The following is a 15,033-nucleotide window of genomic DNA, read 5'->3' on the forward strand; positions in this document are numbered from 1 at the left end:
CCAATGTGCTTCAGGCTATTAAAAGAAAAAAAAAAAGAATTGATGAGATGTTGTAGGAGTTTTCTTCTATACCTATGTTACCCAAAAGTTTAGGCTTTGGGTGCTCCTCAAATAACCTGCCTATCACCTGCTTAATCTGCTCTTCCTGGGCTATGGGTCTCCAGGGGAGTTGAGGAAACACTTGAAGGACACGGATATAACCTTCTGATAAAGTGATTGACTTGGCAGCATGGTTTCTTAACAAAGTATCTTTTTATTGATGTACTAATAATCCCTGCTACATTGTAATCCAAAAATAGAAATCGGACAAATCCCTTATTTCAAGTTAAAGAGCATTTAAAGTACAATAGCATACAGTTTAAATGATTTAAGCGATACGCTCTATTGCAGGTTTCAGAGTAGCAGCCGTGTTAGTCTGTATTTGCAAAAAGAAAAGGAGTACTTGTGGCACCTTAGAGACTAACCAATTTATTTGAGCATAAGCTTTCGTGATGCATCCGATGCAGTGAGCTGTAGCTCACAAAAGCTTATGCTCAAATAAATTGGTTAGTCTCTAAGGTGCCACAAGTCCTCCTGTTCTTTTTGCTCTATTGCAGATGGCTGGTCTGCAGAGACATGGAGTTTGAAATTTCTTCTGTATCCCTATAACTGCATCTATGTGTTTGTGTTTGAGTCCTGAGATTTGTTTTTAAAATAATACTTTAATATGAAAATAGACTTGTCTTGTAGTTAAGAATACAGGAGTGGGAGTCAGGTGTGAATTCTATTCCTGGCTGTGCTACAGAATTCTATGATATTGGACAATTTATTGTCCCTTTTTCAAAGTTGAGTAATTCAAGTTTGGTACCTAAATCCATATTTAGGCACCTGGATAAGCAGTTTGATTTTTGAGGTGGCATGAGTGCACAACAGCTCAAAAAAAAATGTATTGCGCTTATTTGGGTACCTAACTATGGATCTAAGCATTCCAGTTTTTTCTTCCCCCAATCTCCTAGTGCCTCAACTCCCTTACTTATAAAACAGGATTAATACTTGCCTACCACAGTTTGTGAACTTAAACATTTATAAACTCCAGTGTTGTTGAATATCATGAGTAACTGAAATTCTACAATTTAAATATAAATGACAATGTGTCATTAAAAACAGCAACTATTGTTAACTGTATACAGATATATTGCATAGTATATATAGTGTAAGTAAGTACTTAACATGCACGCTTTTCTAACTGAAATGCTTTAATTCTCTGGATGATAGAAGTGGATCAGAAATATACTGCCTGAAACAAGTTATTTTATATGATCATCTTAAATGAAAATGTAACCTGTGATTATAATCATGAAAAGGGGAGAAAGGATAACATACACATTTGTTGTAGTTCTCAAATAGTAGTACAGAACACTGGAATGAATATTGGGAGAAAAAAGATTAAAAGGATACAATTTGAAATCCCAGTAATTACCACCCCCACAGTTCTCTGAATGCTTCAATAGCAGTTGAACTGGTGAAGCAGGCAAGTGGAATATTGCAATATGGAATAGGAAATAAAATTGCCAAGGATGGCAAAATGCCTGAACTAATACATAAGTATTTCCCACCTATACTATCAGAGCTGGTTCATCCAAATCAATTTCCAAACTGCTCATTTCTACAGATTTAAGAAACCTTCGGTTTAAAAGTTAGTGAAAAGTGCCTCCTAGAAGAGGACTCATTTAAATTCCTTTGGCTATGTAGTTAGCGATATGCAAGCCACCTTTAGCCACGGATGAAGGCAGTGAAACAGGTAGACTTAAAGTGGTTTACAATTTATATATTTATTCATTGTCTAACAAGATGCACAAGTATACATTTAGGTAAAGTGTTTAAATAGTAAATTACTATATTCATTCTTTTATTGCAGAACAATCACAAGTCAGTAACAGTTAACATGATCCTGCAGCTGCAAACATTTGTACAGCTTTATTGTGTGCATTTTCAAGTGTAAGCAATTCTTTGTAGTCTCCATCTTCTTTATTTATCTGAAATATAAAAAAGTGATTAAAGTTCATAGTATCATTGGCCTCCTGCAACTAAGTATTTGCAGGACTGAGCCTCAGATGTTCCCAATACAGGCTTTCCCCTTTGTTTTGCTCACTGGATGTGGTCTGTAACAGAGCATTAACCGGCCCTTTCTTGGCATTCTCAGCAGACAAGCCAATGACTTAAGCCCTGGTTCACCAAAGCACTTAAGCATGTGATTAAGTCCCACTGAAGTCAATGGGATTTAACATTTATGTGTTTTGCTGAATTGGGGACCGAATGGGCAGGGAAATACCCTAAAACACCGGCAGGGTCACAGAGAAGTTTGTATGGTTGAATTTGTTCTGTGCATAAAGGAAAAAAAAAAAAAGACCACAGCCACTAATGACACCGTAAACCAACTCCTTGAAGAAGCACTTTAGAATGGCAGGACAAAATATTCAGGTTCACAAAAACAAGGAGATATAAGTCAGTGTTAACTGAGTCAATGAAATTCAGAGGGAAAGAGAACCCTTTCAGAGCAAGAGCAAGATCATACTTGCAAAATCATTTAAGTCACTTCCTACAATCTTGTACCACAAGCAACCGGAAATGTTCTTGTGGTTTATTGGTTTTATTGAAAAACACCTTGATACAGCAAAACACTTAAACATGTGGTTAAGAATTTGAGTAGTCTCATTGAAATCAGTTACTCTTTTTTGGACTAATTACAAACAACTCATCCACACCCCAGGTGGAGTTAGACTCTTGCTCAACTGCAAAAATCCCAAACCAGTGCAAGTCATAGAAATGGTTCTGTGGTTAAGGAATGGGCTGGGAATTGAGCACTCAGTTGTAGTCCCATCTTGTTCATAGTTACACAGGAAAACTGTGGCAAAGGCATTCTGCCTCAGTTTCCCCATCTGTAAAATAGGGATATTCACTTCCTTCACAGGAGATACTGAGAATGCATTCATTAGTGTTTGCAAAGTACTATGTTGATGAGCTCCATGAGCTTTCATGGACTGAGAACTGGTTAAAAGACAGGGAACAAAGGGTAGGAATAAATGGTAAATTTTCAGAATGGAGAGGGGTAACTAGTGATGTTCCCCAAGGGTCAGTCCTAGGACCAGTCCTATTCAACTGATTCACAAATGATCTGAGAAAGGGGTAAACAGTGAGGTGGCAAAGTCTGCAGATGATACTAAACTGCTCAAGATAGTTAAGACTAAAGCAGACTGTGAAGAACTTCAAAAAGATCTCACAAAACTAAGTGATTGGGCAACAAAATGGCGAATGAAATTTAATGTGGATAAATGTAACGTAATGCACATTGGAAAAAATAACCCGAACTATATATACAATATGATGGGAGCTAATTTTGCTTATCTTCAACTTATCAGGAGAAAGATCTTGGAGTCATCGTGGATAGTTCTCTGAAGACGTCCATGCAGTGTGCAGCAGCAGACAAAAAAGCAAACGGGATGTTAGGAATCGTTAAAAAAGGGATAGAGAATAAGACGGAGACTATCTTATTGCCCTTATATAAATCCATGGTACGCCCACATCTTGAATACTGCATACAGATGTGGTCCCCTCATCTCAAAAAAGATCTACTGGCATTAGAAAAGGTTCAGAAAAGGACAACTAAAATGATTAGGGGTTTGGAATGGGACCCATATAAGGAGAGATTAAACAGGCTAGGACTTTTCAGCTTGGAAAAGAGGAGACTAGAGGTATATAAAATCAGGAGTAGTGTGGAGAAAGTGAACAAGGAAAAGTTATTTACTTGTTCCCATAATATAAGAACTAGGGGCCACCAAATGAAATTAATCAGCAGCAGGTTTAAAAGAAATAAAAGGAAGTTCTTCTTCACTCGGTGCACAGTCAACCTGTGGAACTCCTTGCCGGAGGAGGTTGTGAAGGCTAGGACTATAACAGGGTTTAAAAGAGAACTGGATAAATTCATGGAGGTTAAATCCATTAATGGCTATTAGCCAGGATGGGTAAGGAATGGTGTCCCTAGCCTCTGTTTGTCAAAGGGTGGAGATGGATGGCAGGAGAGAGATCACTTGATCATTACCTGTTAGGTTCACTCCCTCTGGGGCACCTGGCATTGGTCACTGTTGATAGACAGGATACTGGGCTGGATGGACCTTTGGTCTGACTCAGGATGGCCATTCTTATGTTCCACAGAAATGTCTGTAAATAAATCTATACCTTGGCATTTATGTATCTTTTCTGACTAGCTTACATCTGACATGTAACTTGTCCCCCCTTTCACATAAAATGTTTTAGCCCATTCCCCATTTTATTAAACATATCCAATAAAGGTATGAGACCTCTATGCTTAGCAGCAGAAAAGAAGCTCAAAGTGAATAAACTGCTTTGAATGGGCTCACAGACAACACAAGTCATTCCTCTTAAATGGTGCCTTTATCTAGTCTGGAGTCACTGGAATGCATTGGTCTGGATTTCCTCTCTAGAAATTGTCCAAATTAAACAGGCATGCTGTTTATTAGAGTGCCAATTAAGTGGACTCTGCTGCCTAATAAAATGAAGAGGCTTAGATAGACGCAATTCCCTCTGCTATGATTCTTACTGTTTGTCCTCATTGGGAGCAGATGAACTCGCTTGCCCTACATTTGAACTGCATGTATTAAAAGAAATAAAAAAAAATTAACTAACTGGAACACTGTTTGGGGTCATGTTCTGAAAAAGAAAAAGACAGTGGCAGGGGAAGAAAATAAACACAGTGAGCTGCATCCTCAGGTGTGCTGAACAGCACTGCTTTAAGTTGTGCCAATTTGTAATTACCCTGAGGGGCTGTTTTGCTAGCAGGAATCTTACGAGGGCAGTGTGCTCCCAGTAGCCAAATGCTGGGATGAAAGAGGACATTGAGCTGTGGATCCCTCATGCAGTGAGAATCCTCAGTGGCCCACTGAGAGCAGCTTTATGTCCCCCTGGCACCATTGGAGAAATGGCTGTGGACATGGCCCACTCTACCTACCTTATGTGCACTTGGGAACAGATGAAACTCCCCAAAGTGAGGTTGGCCCAACATGAGCTTCTTTACAGCTAGAAAAGAGAAAGGAATAAAAAATATATAACTACTTGTCTGAACTCAAAGAACTCAAAATAGTTTTCGTGAACTACAGCTCACTTCATGGAATGCATGCAGTGGAAAATACATCTGATGAAGTGGGCTGTAGCTCACGAAAGCTTATGCTCAAATAAATGTGTTAGTCTCTAAGGTGCCACAAGTCCTCCTGTTCTTTTTGCGGATACAGACTAACATGGCTGCGACTCTGAAACCTGTCAAAATAGTTTGTGAGGTTTGCAGAGCCTGATGCTCCATGAGGTTTGGCCATTGCTGGAATCAATTAACGTAATGTACTCTATGTCGTTCAGTCGGCGTCCTGAAACTCCAGTAGACAGCAGGTCCAGTAGGTGGTTTTTGTAACGTATAATATCACATCTCGACTATATTTAAATATGCAAGTGCCCAGCTTTAAATTGATGAGGGTTAGAGATCCTAAAATTCATATAAGTCTCAAACATGTGAACTTCCCCTTTAAGAACAAACTTGAGAGAAATAGCGTTGAGATCTATAAAGGAATTCAGCAAGTTCATGGCTGGGAAAGACTATTCAGTAGACTGAGAACGTTTAGCCACTGTTACCTTTGGAAGAGACAAAGCAAGGGTCCTCGGTGACACTCTTACTTTTCAAAGTTAATTAAATTTTTAATGCCAAGCAATAAAAATCACAACTGGGAAGAACATAAACCATGTTTCACTGAACAAGCTACACATGTCTGTAGCTGCTCAGGAGCTGACTTCCAAACACCAGTTTAGCTTTACTCATTGCTTATGGAAATAAGCCCACATTCCCAACCAAACCAGGCTGGTCTGTATAACTCACTGGTCTGTGACAGGTTTCAGAGTAGCAGCAGCGTTAGTCTGTAGCCGCAAAAAGAAAAGGAGGACTTGTGGCACCTTAGAAACTAACACATTTATATGAGCTCACGAAAGCTTACGCTCAAATAAATGTGTTAGTCTCTAAGGTGCCGCAAGTCCTCCTGTTCTTTTCACCTGTCTGTGTCATCATTTACCACTCCACCAGTTGTGTGTCATCTGCAAGTTTTACCAGCAATAATTTTATATTTTCCTGCAGATCACCAATAAGGTATTGGGTAGCAGTGGGCCAAGAGTAGATGGTTTTAGTGGGATCCCACTAAAACCATTACAACCACCAGTGGAAGATTCCCCATTTACAATTTGAGATGATCAGATAGCAAGTTTTAATTCATTTAATATGGGCTACATTGATATTGTATAGTGCTTTAAAAAAAAATCAGAATGTCACATAGAACTAAGTCAAATCCTTCCAGAAAGATAAGTATACAAAGAAAGGATAACAAGTTGGACAAGACTTATTTTTCATAAAACCTTGTAGATGGGCATTAATTATGCTACCATCTTTTAATTCTTTACAGGTTAGGTCCCATATCAACTTTTCTACGATTTTGCCCAAGATCAATGTTGGGCTAGATACCCAATATTTTCCTGGCTTTAGCCATTTACCCCCCCCCCCCTTTTAAATATTAGCACAGTGTCCCAAGATTTGTGAACAAACAAACAAAACCTCTCCATATTAATTGTTCAGAGATTTTCTCAGCCAATTCTTTTAATACTCTTAGATGCAAGTTCTTGTTTTGAAAATTTTAAAATGTTTGGTTTTAATTGTCACTGTTTAGCATCCTCCATAGATACTGACTGAATAGAAAGTATTTCATTATCACTGTAAGATATAAGCACAACATCCTTCTTTCCTAATATAGAACAAAATCATTTATTGAATACTGCTGCTTTTTCTGTATTCAGATTGATAACTTCAGCATCCTTACCTAGTTTTGAACCTATTCTAATTTTTTTGCTCCTTATATATTTGTATTTAAAGAATTCCTTCTGATTGTCCTTAACTCTTCAGGCCATAGATTTTTTCATTGATAGTTTTATCTTCCTAATATTTACTTGCTTTCACAATTGCAGAATAGGGTGGGGTTTTTTGTTTGGTTGTTTTTATCTAACTCAACATTCTTGAACAATTCCCAAATAGTAACTTTTTTAATGTTTACATGTTTGCTCCCACTCAATTTTGCTCATGATTGTTTTCACTTTTGTGAAATTGGCCTCTTTAAAGCATCATGTGAGTGTATTTCTGGTTGGGTCTATAGTATGTTTGCAAATAAAAAATAAAATTAGACTGTGATTGTTTGCACCCAGGCCACCATCAATTTTTAGTTTAGGGATCAATTCATCTTTGTTTATAGTTTAGTTAACTATGCTTTCAATACTGAGTGAGGCTTGGGTCAGGCCTTATTTTACCCTACCCATTTTTGCCTGCTTCTCATTCTTGTGTTTCTTTATAAATGGATATATTTTAATCCATCATGATGAGGTCTAATATAGAACAATCCTGACTTGGTTCTGATGCTTTGCGTTAGACAGTTACGATTATCGTTTTTAGGAACCCGAAAGATGTTTTACTAGTGGCAGATGAGACCTCCAGGATGTCTCCCAGATTGACAACCCCTCACAATGATGTAATTTTTCTTTCTATACATTATATAGATAGATGTTTAAAGAGAGCTGCTCATCCTATTCCCTACTCTGATTTGATAGTCTCTAGCGGACACCCGTCAGTACCCCACGTTGTGATTTATCAGTACTGCTCCATAAGCATTCCAGGTCAATAACTCTAAAGAACATGAGACTTTTGATGTAAAGTCCCACTCCATATTTCTTAAATAGGGTGTATTTTAACATACGAGTCATGTGACTCACCCCACCAGGTTTCAGTAATACCAACTATATCAGGTATCTTTTAATAAATAAGCATTTCTAGTTCTTGTTATTGGGCCTAGTGGATAGAACACTGGACTATCACTCAGGAAACCTGGATTCTATTCCCAGCTCTGCCACTGGCCTGATATATGACCTTGGGCTAGTCACTGCCTCTGTGCCTCAGTTTCCCCATCTGTTAAATGGGGACAGTGACACTGACTGCTTTTTGTAAAGCACTTTGAGATCCACTGATAAAAGAGCTAGGTGGTATAATTATTTGCCAGGGTTCAACCACTGGTATATAGGCAACTGAATGTTTTCACTTCACTCCCTTGATGCCTTTTCATTAATGCTTACCTTGAGTTTGAGTTATATACTTAAGCATTTTGACTGTGTTTATCCCCTTGGCAACTCCCCCCATTAGATGCTAGTTTAAAGCACTTCCAGTTTGTCTAACTAGTCTGCTACAGAAAAGATGGTTCCCATCTATTGAAAAGTTTGCAGCTGTTTAGATAAGCCTCAGATAATCAGCCAAATCAAATCTCTACGTCTAAGAAAAATTGCAAGGCTACTCTTTCAGCATGTATCTGGTAGAATCAGCTAGCAGTAAAAAAACAAACAAACAAAAAAAAACACCCACACTCTGGAACAACCACTTATAATTATTTCACAGTGACAGAGACAGAGGAGTTGTCCACATGCACTCATGCAGAGAATTAAACATGACCAGTCTTCACTTAGTTTGAGTTTGATCTACTGTGTTGCTCCCATTATCCCCTGCCAAATGGGTGGAGATCAGACAGACCTGGAAAGCAATTTTATATTCAAGCTTCTGTAAGTATTATTACTAACGAAGAGCGAGACGCACCCTATAAAAGGGAATACTTGAAAGTAACCTTTAACACTTTACCTTTATCTGAAAAGATTTTCACATCTATCTAAACATAGTTAAGAGATTGCAGCATCTGGTGACATGTCAAGTAGTATCAGTACCAATAAAATAACCCAAGAATATTAAGATTCATGTTTGTTTTACCAATACAACACCAGTTTAAATAGAAATTCTCCTCTTGTCTCCTTTCATCATTTTTATAGAGCTATAGAATTGAAAGTGTTCCGCACCAATGCTATTTATGACTGCAAAGCAAACATGGTTTGCAGTGGGGAAACCTACTGTTTCAACTTTCACATTACACTAAAAAGTGAGAGCGGGTTGAGGTTCTGAAGTACTTCCATTTTCTATTCTATATATCCAGAACATGTATTATCGTCTATACAGGAGCTGTGAATATTGAGTTCTTTTGGAAAACCAGATTCAGAACAAAATCATACGCTCAGATGAATTTTACACATCAGTACCAAGCACAGCACATAAGGCTGTTGAGATATACAACAGTCATCATTTTCTGTCATATAAAATGATACTGGGATCCTGTAATAGGGTTCACTACCTACTGCTAATATGCCTCTTTGTGGCTCACCTGGGGAAGAGAGCACCACTGGCCAGGCACCCCTTCCTGCAGTCACTCAGCCCATTGTCTCAGTCTCATCTTGTCAGACTCTGAGCAGGGCCAGTGTAACCACTAGGCAAACTAGGCGGCCGCCTAGGGCACCAAATTTGGGGGTGCCAAACAGCGGTGCCCCAATTTTTTTTTTACACTGTTGCTGGAAATCAAATGAATAAAGAAAAGGGAAACGTCATTGAACTTGCATTTTAACTTATTGTTCTCTCGTACATTCCGGCTATAGCCTACGCCAGCTCTGCGGTGCTGCTTCATTACGGTACGAAGTGGCACTGACGTCATTTTTCTCGTCGTCGGAGCCAGTACCCGTCCTGACGGGCTGTTTATCATGCTACGTTGACTAGTTTTCGGAGGTTGTCGACTGAGGCTAACTATTTTTGTTGAGTTGTTTCAGATCTAAGACTTTGGCAATTGCTGCTGCATCATTTCGCCAATCCTTTGCGTCGACTGTGTGTGTATGTTCAGTATTTGAGTGTATATGTTTATCATGTGCCAATATGCGTGTGTAGGTTGTTGAAATTTGTCATATTGATACTGTCAGTTGTTGTTGTATTGCGGAGTATCCGCCATTCTAATTTTATAAATTTTATGAATAACAATAATTGGATAGTCTAAAGGTAGAATAAAATGTAGTAGATTTTGATATGAAAGAATGAAGGAAGTAAGCATACGTATTTCCAATTACAATCAACATTGCTTAATTTTGAGGAAAAGTCATCTTGATCTCTTACTCAATGTTTATGTCAAACAGCTGATGAAATTCAAATAGTGACTCATAGTTAGTAAGTGACATGTATTCTCTATCCTTTACTTTTAATAGTGAACAAGAAACAATGCCACATTATGCAGTATTCATTTTTGAAAGTTTACAATAAGCAATGCTCTGGGGCGGGCGCAAGGTGGAAGTTTCGCCTAGGGTGCAAAATATCCTTGCACTCAGGGTAGTCTTCTTCTTTGTGACTCACGTGCTCCCTCTTTATGACATGGCCCTCTAGCCAGGTCACCATAGTCCTCCGCTTCCAGAGTCTGTCAACATCTCTTTCGAAAAACTGTCCCTCTGCCATTCCAAGCAATCTTCCATCCTACATCCAAGGCTGTACCACTTCCCCAGTGGCTGGCAGGGGAACTCAAGCCCACCCTCTACTCCAGACCAGGGACTGTATGCTCCTTAACTATGGTCTACTTACTCCCAGACCTGGTTGCTACTTCCCTGGACTCTGTGTTCTATTTCCTCCTGCTAGCCTCTGGCACATCTAGGTTTATCACTCATCTGAGCTTCTTCTGCTCAGTCATCCTGCTCAGTCATCATCAGTAAGAGATCAAGATGACTTTTCCTCCTGCTCTCTGGACTACTCTGCGCGCTCCCCCCAGCTTCTTACCAGACCCTGTAATCTCTAACAAACTTCCATCCGAAGAGGGAGTGACTGTGGACTACTCCCCCCTACAGCCCCTTACTGCTGCCAACTTCCTGGCTTTATACCCCTGGCTTTATACCATCTGTTCCTTCTCTGCTGGGCTCCCTAATCAATCAGCCTTTCAAGCTCTGACTCCCCTCAGTGTACAGCCTATCAGGTTAATTAATCTAATTTAACCTGTTCTGCCTTGTGTGGGGTGGACACCTTATCCCAGGTCACAATCAAATTGCTGGTGGTAGCATTTTATACTACATAAGTGACAGTTAATGCAAAATAGCATAGACTAAAATACTACATGCTCTTTGAACGCAGTTGACTTCAGTGGGGCTCCTGGCCGGCAACAGGCATGCAACCCGGATGGAACAGATTGCAGGGTCAGGGTATAAATATCCTACACACACACACACACACACACACACGGACTGAATGGACATGGAGACAGACATAGTCTCAATCCTGACATTTTGTTTCTCCACGGTCAGAACTGACACATTGACAAGGCATTCTGGGGAAATCTGCATCTTTCACAAGCACTCTAGTCACATTTAGTTTAAAAACTTACATTCCATTGAAATTATATATTACAGCCCAGTGAATCCTCACCACCCTCCAACCAAAAATAGATGGGATTAATCATCCTGATTCTGAAAAGCATTTAGCACATGCCTTAAAAAGTTAATCATGTGCTTAAATCCTATTGACTTCAATAAGAGTTAAGTGCCCTTCCTGAATCAGAAGGTTCCTGAATCACATGCAAAATTAGTTTATGGCTGACATTAAAATGTGTTCCAGGATAAAACAGCTATTTCTAAGCACTGGGGCCCTGATTTTCACTACTGTCTGTATGGTTGTATGTACCTAATATGCATAGGCAAGCACAGTGATTGTGTGTGTAATTTAGGTTCTTGCCCACGCAAATGCTAGTTATTCATCTAACTGGCCATGTCTGATTTGTCCAAGTGTTTACATATCATGCGTGCAGTACTGAAAATCAAACCCACAGTATCTGCTATTTTTTCATCTTGGATCATATCTAAGTTACCTACTCAAACAAGTCTATAATATACTGTTAGCACTGCAGACAAAAAAGACAATGGAAAAAGCAGTTGGATTCTATTCCCTCTGGTGCACAGGCAATAAAAGAATCAATTAAACTCTAATTGCAAAATCTTTATTAATGGTCACTAGAATTGTACAAGCAGAGTAACATCTTTTCTATAACAGTATTGTTCATTTAGTTTTGGGTGGATTTGCATTTTCCCAAATGTTGCTTTTCCATTAAGTTTGGGGAAATGGCTACTGGTGCATGAACTATGAATTTTAAATTCACCAATTCTTCAGAATAGGCTGAGTTCTGCTTGGAAATAGGAGATATTTCACTGAAAAACTGGCTTCTCCTTGAACAACAACAACAATCACAAAGGATGGCATATGTGCATTCGCTGAATGGGTTTGTTTTCAAGTTTATAATGAAAGTGAAAAAATGTCCAGTGATATTTTTGTTAATATTTTACACCCATTAATTGGTGATTATGTCAGTAGCAGAAAAAAAATGAAGCTCTTTTATTTGATTATGAATTGAAAATGTGTACCCGGAACCATGTCCTACGGTTGTTAACCTGAAGAGTTTGAATCAGCACTGTCATTACAGGGACAAGATAGGGGGACTACCTCTCCCACTGCGGCGTCAGGAACAACACTGCTGTAAGGCAGGTGTGCTCTGAGCAGCTGCTTTCCTTTCCCTGATGCACCTGCTCAGCAGCTCCTCTTCCTGCAGGTTGCAGCATTGCAAGGAAGCTGAGTAGCTCCTACCCCATTGCTCGCATTCCTGCTGGACGCTGGGAGTCCCAGAAAAGGAGGTCAGGCCCTTGACTGGTTCTGCCGGAGCTAAAGAGTTTACCCCAAAATTGACAAGTTACAGAAATTAAGGCACAGAGCACAGTTGCTTTCTGTGCCCTGGCCATTGGTATTTTGGCCGAGGGCGTTTCCTGTATGCTGTTTAGGACCCCTGTGTTCCAACATGCGAGTAAACAGAACACTTTGCACTCAGAATATGTCCAGCCTGCACACAACTGATTTCTCCCCACTGGAAAGCAGATTCCAAAGCCTGGATCTCAGTTACATTTCAGTAGAAGGGTGACAGCATATAATGCTAGCATGCACCTCTTGAGCAAAAATTGCTGATCATTCTAAACGGTGGAAGAGTCTCTTGATGTGCACAAATGGGTACCAGGAGGAAATCAACAACTTCATTTGTGATTTCACTAAAAATTTGAGCCAGGCCTCCAGAGCTGAAATGTTTGTCCATTAAGCCACTCTACGCTCTGGCTTCTGCAGGAAGTCAAGACAAACTCAGAGAACATTCAGTTTTCTTCAGCATGTCATCTAGTGCTAGACTTTATCTTTATGGAGATGATTTATTAGGTGGTATGGAGGAGGATAATAAACTGATGCAGTTGGTTTGCCCAGGTGCATTTGACTATGGTAAGGAAGAACAATAATCACCTTTCAGAAAAACTATGCAACAAATGCATGTATGTTTATTCCCACTCAGGAAAATGGGATGAGTGTGAATAATCCCGCCAAGGCTGGGGAAGAGCTCCAATCTATGGCCAGGCTGCAGAGCCGTGGCACAGCCCCTCTGTAGCTACTGGGCCAGCGTGTAGGCTGGAATAATTGCCACTGGCCCTCCTGTGCAAGGAGTTTGCATCATTGGATATACATCCAGCAGATCCAGAAGCCTTGCCCCAAATTCCACCTCCTGCACTGGCCTGTTTGGAGCCAATACAGAGTCTCTGCTGCATAATACACAAGGAGTGGAAGCTCATCTGCCCATGGCAGATCCATTGAATTTAAAGTTTCACAGAGGGTCTGATGCTGACCCACTGCACTGGGGTGAATTTCAGCCCAAATGCACACCCTTGTATATTGTTCTGAATGGTGGATTTTTATTCTTGTTAGTTAACTTTACATACGTATCCTGCCAAACAAGGAAGTTGACCCTTTGCAATTGTCTAGTTTAAGTGTTTTGGAATTATATTTTAATCCATATTAATTAAAAAGTGTGCTAACATATTCTCTTCTGATTCTTGTATATCTATAATAGCCAGATGATCCCAGGAAGAAAATTGCATCTGCTATTACACCACTTTCTAAATAATCTCTGTAAAAATGAAGGCTTGCACATGCTGAAGGCAAAGGAATATCTAAGTGCTCTGTTAGGAGACAGATGGAAAAGTTGCTTACTGCACTAGCTTTTCACCTTTGAAGACTTTGCTCAGGTTCCAGGTTAGGTCACATGCAGGGTAGATATGAATTTTTTAAAAAATATTATTATTATTTTTATAATTTAAATGTGAATAATGATACTGACCTTCTTTGTAAATTGATTTGAAATCTACTGAAAAAAGCATTATGTAAGAGCTTGGTATCATTATTTTTATATTAATTCAGTATTTATATATTGCTAATTCTCTACTTGTTTCCCATTTTAGTCTTTACCTGTTTAAGTGGATGTTTTGTTCTCATATTTTTAATTAGTTTCTTAATTATTAGTAGAATTTTGCTATAGAAATTTTCCATAGAAATTTTTTCTAAGGAGTTTTACATTTAAAACACTCATCTATGTGAAAAAGCCCGCGTTCTCAATAACATCCTTCTTGTAAGAACACCACAGACCTAACATCAAACTGATAAGCAAACAGCCTGTGCTATATTTGCACCCAACACTGTTTCCAATATATCGCACTTCCACAAGTCAAGACAGTTGAAATGCTTTGAACAGGCTATAGGTTTACAGTTTGAAGTCAACAAGACCTTTGATAAATTACTTAAGTGTATTTCAAAATCCCACCCATAGGCACCTAAATAGGTTTAGGAGCCTAACTTTGAAACCTCTGGCTTTTGCGTGAACTGTAGCAGATTCCAACCTGACGCTCATGCCTCCCCTCCACCAAACACACACAAAAGGCCATCCCCATGAAATTTCACATGCCACATCCCATCCCCTGGTAGAATTTTTCTAAGAAGTTTGGGAAATACATCAGAACAGGAATTTTAGCATTATGGTATTTGGAAACTTTTCAGAATTTTTAATAGGGACCTTTTAAAAATTGTCTTTAGCTTATCATAACTAGCTTGGTCTACAAATTATAATTTTGCCTTTCTTTCTTTCTTTTTTTTTTTTTAACTTTGCCTTACTGAGGAATGCATTTTGGTGGGTTTTCTTTTGATGCAAGGCAGGAATTACATAC

At 39.2% G+C, this 15,033-nt stretch overlaps 1 long non-coding RNA gene across 1 annotated transcript in view; it reads right to left on the reverse strand.

Annotated features, from left to right (window-relative positions):
- Positions 1–1,792: 1,792 nt before the first annotated feature.
- Positions 1,793–15,033, reverse strand: part of LOC142070595 (uncharacterized) — a 155,549-nt gene continuing 142,308 nt past the window's right edge. The window contains exons 3-4 of the long non-coding RNA XR_012666463.1: positions 5,006–5,073; positions 1,793–2,015 (exon numbers count right to left, since the gene is read on the reverse strand). This is a non-coding gene — a long non-coding RNA (uncharacterized LOC142070595). The remainder of the gene's footprint in view (positions 2,016–5,005; positions 5,074–15,033) is intronic.

This window comes from Caretta caretta, chromosome 1 (assembly GCF_965140235.1).
Source record: "Caretta caretta isolate rCarCar2 chromosome 1, rCarCar1.hap1, whole genome shotgun sequence".
Lineage (NCBI taxonomy): Eukaryota > Metazoa > Chordata > Testudines > Cheloniidae > Caretta > Caretta caretta.